The following is a 6,000-nucleotide window of genomic DNA, read 5'->3' as shown; positions in this document are numbered from 1 at the left end:
GGAATGGGGTAGGGGCCTGGACTCTGATAACAGTGGGCAGGAGGGAGATAGGCAGGGGCACCAAACTGACCTTATGGTGCAAGGGTCAGGTGTTACAGCAGCACAAAACACTACACAGGGCAAGTGCACCAGCAGCGCAGCACAACTGACCATGGAAAGCAATAGGGAGGGACAGGACCATGTGCATGGACAGCAGAGAGCAGTTGGTAAAGAGGCAAGGGCAGCAAGCTGACCATACCGGATAGACAGGAGCAACAGTTGCAGCATAATGGACCATGAAGGGCAGGAGAGAGGGGACAGTGGCACCACATCAGAGCATGCAGGAGGGGGGGACTGGTGATGCACTCAGAAAACAGAGGGTAGTGAGGAGCAGGATGGGTCTGCAAGCTAACTGTGGTGGGCAGACAGGAAGGGCAGTGGCTTAAAAACAGCCATACAGGGCTGTAATGAAGAAGCAGGGACATGGTCTTGGACAATGGATGGCAAGAAGGAGGGGGAGCAGGAGCAGCTAGCTTGGGTGGGGACAGCATGGTGCGAGGCCAGGCCATGCGCCCAACACCCCGCCCCACAGTACATTGCGATGGGCATCATACTTAACGCTAAAAAAGCCTAGAAATTTACTGAAAAAAGCAAAGGTTACAGGGATGGTATAGTTAGGAAATAGAATAAAAAAATAGAAATTCAGTAAAAGGTTACACAGACTTTATACTTAGGCTTAGATTTTACACACACAAAACCAAAGAAATTCAGCTGTTATTACAAAGAATTATAATGCATGCCCTAAGGTCGCGCCCTCGCCATGCACTGCTAATTACCCCAGTTATTACATCACTCATGACATCTTCTCTGACATAATCAGGGATGGCTCCTCCGCAATGGCGAAGAGGCTTCACCCTACTGGCTAAGAGCCATCAGCAGAAAATTAAAACGATATTTCATTATTGTTTTATTTTTCTGCTGCCGGCTTAGCCAGCATGTGACACGAGGGCAGGCGATGGACCATGGATGGGGGGGTAATAGAGCCCACTAAGTGTACATGTGTGTTTGACCAGCCGTTTTAGGCCGGCCAAACACACATGCATACTTAGGTTTCCCCAGCCTGGCTGTGTTACACAGCCGGGCTGGAGAAACTACAAAGACCCCAGTGCACTTTCTGAGTGGCAGACCGAGCCACTCAGACCAATCCTGATGCTGTCCTCCTGCTAGGTATAGCATGAGAGCAGTGTCAGGATTGCTGGGGAGCCTGTGCTGGTGTCCCAAGGAATGCTGGGACATGAGAAGAGCAGAGGAGCGAGGCAGCAGGAGGTGGCGACGGCAGATACAGTCAGTGTTTTTTTCATTATTTGTTTCCCCCATCTCCGTCATCCCTCAGCCCCCTTGACATATGCGGTGGCTGCCGCTGGACATCATTGATAATATCACTGTAACATTGGAGGTAAAATTATTGATGAGAAAACTGTACATGGCGAGGGTGCAAGCTATAGTTACCTTAGGGCACGAGTTATAGTTACTTGAAATAACTCTAACAGCTGCTTTGTGAGTGTATAACCTGAACCTAACTGTAATGCCCTTGTTAGAAATTGGGACCCTCACTCCAGTCTGGGTTGAAGATACACACTTAAGATAACCCCTGCTCACATCCTTGGCAGCTTAGCACAAGCAGTCAGGCTTATCTCAAAGGCAATGTGTAAAGTATTTGTACCAACACACACAGTAATACAGTGAAAACACTACAAAATAGACACCACACCAGATTAGTAAAATAGCCAATATTTATCTAAATCAAACAAGACCAATAAGACAAAAATCCAACATACACAAGTAAAGATATTCATTTTTAAATTAAAAAGAGTCTTACGCCATAGAAAACAATGGATGTGTTGATGTTACACAAAGGGGGTCATTCTAAGCCTGGCGGTCCAAGACCGCCAGGGCTAAAATGACGGGGGCACCGGCAACAGGCTGGCGGTGCCCCGCTGGGCATTCTGACCGCGGCGGTTTGACCGCGGTCAGAAGTGGAAAACCGGCGGTCTCCCGCCGGTTTTCCGCTGCCCATTTGAATCCCCCATGGCGGCGCAGCTCGCTGCGCCGCCATGGGGGATTCTGACAGCCCATACCGCCATCCTGTTCCTGGCGGTTTGCCCACCAGGAACAGGATGGCGGTATGGGTTGTCGTGGGTCCCCTGGGGGCCCCTGCAGTGCCCATGCCAATGGCATGGGCACTGCAGGGGCCCCCGTAAGAGGGCCCCACAAAGAATTTCACTGTCTGCATTCGGAGCCGGCGTCCTCGTGGGAAGGTCGTTTTACACTGGGCTGGCGGGCGGCCTTTTGGCGGTCGCCCGCCAGCCCAGTGTAAAACCCAGAATACCCGCAGCGGTCTAATGACCGCGGTGCAGTATTCTGGAGGGGGGAACTCTGGCGGGCGGCCTCCGCCGCCCGCCAGGGTGAGAATCACCCCCAAAGTACCTGTTTTGTGTCAAAAATAAAGCTGCACAGGAGAGCGTGCATCAGAAAAGTCAGTGATGCATCGATTCCTTACTCGCAAGAGAGGCCGTGCTTCGTGAGGCAATTAATTGTTTTTCTCTCCCTCAAGAGAGCCATGCGTCGATTTCCAGGTGTGGCACCTTGGGTCCGGGCAGGTTTTGATGCCCAGCAATGATGCATGTGAAATTCGGCTGCACTCTGATGAGGGACCGCACTGTGTGGGACTTGTTTCGATTTCAGCAGCCGCAAGTGGGAGTTGCGTCCATTCTCCAGCAGCGATGCAGGTGGTGCGTCGATTTCTCTGATGTGGTGCAGGTGGTGCATCAAATTATTCCCCACACGCCTGCTGTGCATGGTTTTCCGCCTTGGTTCCACTAGCTTCACCTTTCAAGGGACAAGGGACTGGATGGGGCACCACTTGGCAGGGTAGGAGTCTCAGCAGATAGTGCAGGTGCTGTCAGAGGAAGTCTTTGATGGCCCTGAGACTTCAAAACAGGAGGCAAGCTCAGTCCAAGCCCTTGGAAACACTTCACGAGCAGGAATATACCATAAAATCCAGTCTTTGTCTTCTTTGAGGCAGAAGCAGCAACTGCACGCCAACCCAGAAAATCACAGTCACAAGCAAAGGGACAGTACCCTGCTTCAGCTCCTCAGCTCTTCTCATTGGCAGGGGTTACTCTTGAGCCCAGAAGTAATTTAAAAATCTGAGGCTTGGGGTCCACTATTTATACCCCTTTCTGCCTTTGAGGTAGGTAAACTTCAAATGAAAGTCCCTGTTGTTCACAAGATCTTGCCTTGCCCAGGCCTGGCCCCAGACACACACCAGGGGGTTGGAGACTGCATTGTATGAGGGCAGGCAGAGCCCATTTAGGTGTAAGTGTCAGCTCCTCCCTCCATTCTATCCCAGATGACCCATCAGGATATGCAGGCTACACCCCAGCTCCCTTTATATCACTATCTAGTGGAGATTCAAAAACAGCCCAACTGTCAGTCTGCCCCAAACAGGGAATACACAAGCAAGCAGAGTCACAGAATGGTTTAAGCAAGAATATGCCCACTTTCTAAAAGTGGCATTTTCAAACTGTTAATCTAAAAACCAGCTTTACCAAAAGCTGTATCTTTAAACTGTGAGTTCAGAGACACCAAACTGCCTATCTCTGTGTGCTCCCAAAGGGAAACTACACTTAAACGTTATTTAAAGGCAGCCCCCTTGTTAACCTATGAGAGAGGTAGGCCTTGCAACACTGAAAACCGAATTTGGCAGTATTTCACTGTTAGTACCTGTAAAACACATCAGTACATGTCCCACCTTTAACATACAGTGCACCCGGCCTATGGGGCTACCTAGGGCCTACCTTAGGGGTGCCTTAAATGTATAAAAAGGGAAGGTTTTGGCCTGGCAAGTGTGTACACTTGCCAGGTCGAATTGGGAGTTTAAAACTACATACACAGGGGGAAGTGCCCTGTGAGTCCTTGCTCTCACAGAGGTGTCCCATTCTATGCTTTTAACCACACCAAACAGACCCTACTATTGAATTGTAACTTTACACAGGTATCTGTTTAGGTGTTTTTATTCCCTAGATTAGCTGGATCCCGACTTTCCATACCTAGTATTCATTTACGCACTCCCCCCCCTGTTCTTATAACAGGGAGGTTGAGTCCACCCAGGTGGTACTGTCCTACCTGGGTGGGGCTAGGTGGTCAAATGATGAAGCATGACACTATATAGTGTGTGAGACCACCTAGTCCTTAAAGGAAATCCCCCTTTTTTCTCCTCTTTAACTGCTCACCAAGGTGCCCAGAGTACCAAAACCAGTAAAAAAAAGTGCAGCACGCAGTCAAAACATGCGAAGCGGAGGCAAAAAAGACAGGGGAGACTATGCCAAGGATGCCAGGTCTAACATCCACTGTAACGTTTGTTAGATAGATAGATATTGCTATGACAAAAAACAGTTAATGAACAATAAGAACTCAAAAACCAAACTTACCCACTTGATGAACAACCGTGTGTAGGAATGGGACATGTTTGCATGGGTGATTTGAGAGCCTGCGTCATATATACTTGTAGCACAGGATATACCTTTCCTCATACGTAGCACCATTACATGGATAATACATATAGATACTCATTTATCAGAAAATGGGATACAATTAAATTGATAAAAATATTCTGACAAGTCCATAATTTAAAAGTTTTTTCTTACACTTATTATTTTAACATATGGATGTGTTTTTCACTTATACTTTTGGTACAGTGTCTACTGGTCACTGGAAATAAGGAGCATGCAGTTTGTCAACTGAAACCTTGATTTGTGATTATATCGAAATAAAAAGTCTCCATTATCATTCAGCTGACTTTTCATTTCAATTTACAGACATTTAGAAACATTGTTAAACATCATTATATTTCCAGCCAAATTATTGAGTTGACTACACTCCAATAATAACACTTCACTCAGGAACTAAAAGGGACAAATAAACCTAGGTTTAAAAAGAAACAAGTGACTTAGAAATACAATTTCCATTCAAACATGTACCTGCTCATCTGGGTTCCCACAGAGCTGGCTGTCCAGGGTCAGGACCTCCGCGGTAAGCAGTTCCAACTCTTCAGTGAAGAAGTTAGGGGGCCTGTCACCTGCTTTGCCTCGCATCGTGGCTCCCAGAGGTTGATAACAGCAGCAAAAGTAGAGGAGGTTTTGTTGGCTGTAGTGTTAGGAGGCAAGTGAGTTTTTTTCCTAACATCGTGTACATGTACACAACATATGTGATCATTGATGGAGACAGACACTGCCATTCTCTTTTGAGCATTGCCATAACACACGTTAGCCTATGGCTGTGTCCGTCATAGACTGTTACACCAACTACGGTAAACTTCTGGCAATGGCCATCAGATTGTAATGTCCTGATGGCAAAGTCAGCTTGCACTTTTTACAAAAGTGCCTGTGAAATTTGAAGCAATGTGACTCTTTTTGTATTGGTCCAGTGGCTCGCGCCATTGGGCCAATAGGAGGAGGGTCTCACGGCAGGCAGGCAAGGTGGTGTATATCCACTCTTCACCTGCCTTGCCTGCTGTTCATTCCATTCTTTTAGGCCACACACGGCGACTGACAAGCAGACAAGGATGGAGGGAGGGGACAGGTCACCACAGGTAAGGTACCCTGATCCTTCAGCAGTGCTATTGTGTTTTGTAAATTTACTCAACTGGTGCACCCTAGGTGCCCTGGGCGGGGGAATGTGATGGTATTTTTGACTTGCCGCGCACAGAACAAGGGCAGCATGACCAGGAGCATTTCTGTAATTTTTCAAATATATAAAGCCTGCCCCCCACTGTGCATTGGCGGTCGGCTGTATGCATTTAAAAAAAAAAAGAAATGCACCTGGGTCCGCCACCCATGTCCTGTGTGCGATGGGCCCTAGAATAAATAAATGCCCGTAATTCTCATAGGGCCTGCTGCACAGAGGACATGGGCGACAGGCCCAAGAGGGCACATATTTCTTTTAGGGCCTGCCGCGCAG

Source organism: Pleurodeles waltl, chromosome 5 (genome assembly GCF_031143425.1).
Source record: "Pleurodeles waltl isolate 20211129_DDA chromosome 5, aPleWal1.hap1.20221129, whole genome shotgun sequence".
Classification (NCBI taxonomy): domain Eukaryota; kingdom Metazoa; phylum Chordata; class Amphibia; order Caudata; family Salamandridae; genus Pleurodeles; species Pleurodeles waltl.
The sequence above is the reverse complement of the archived record's forward strand: the minus strand, read 5'-3'. Positions refer to the sequence as shown.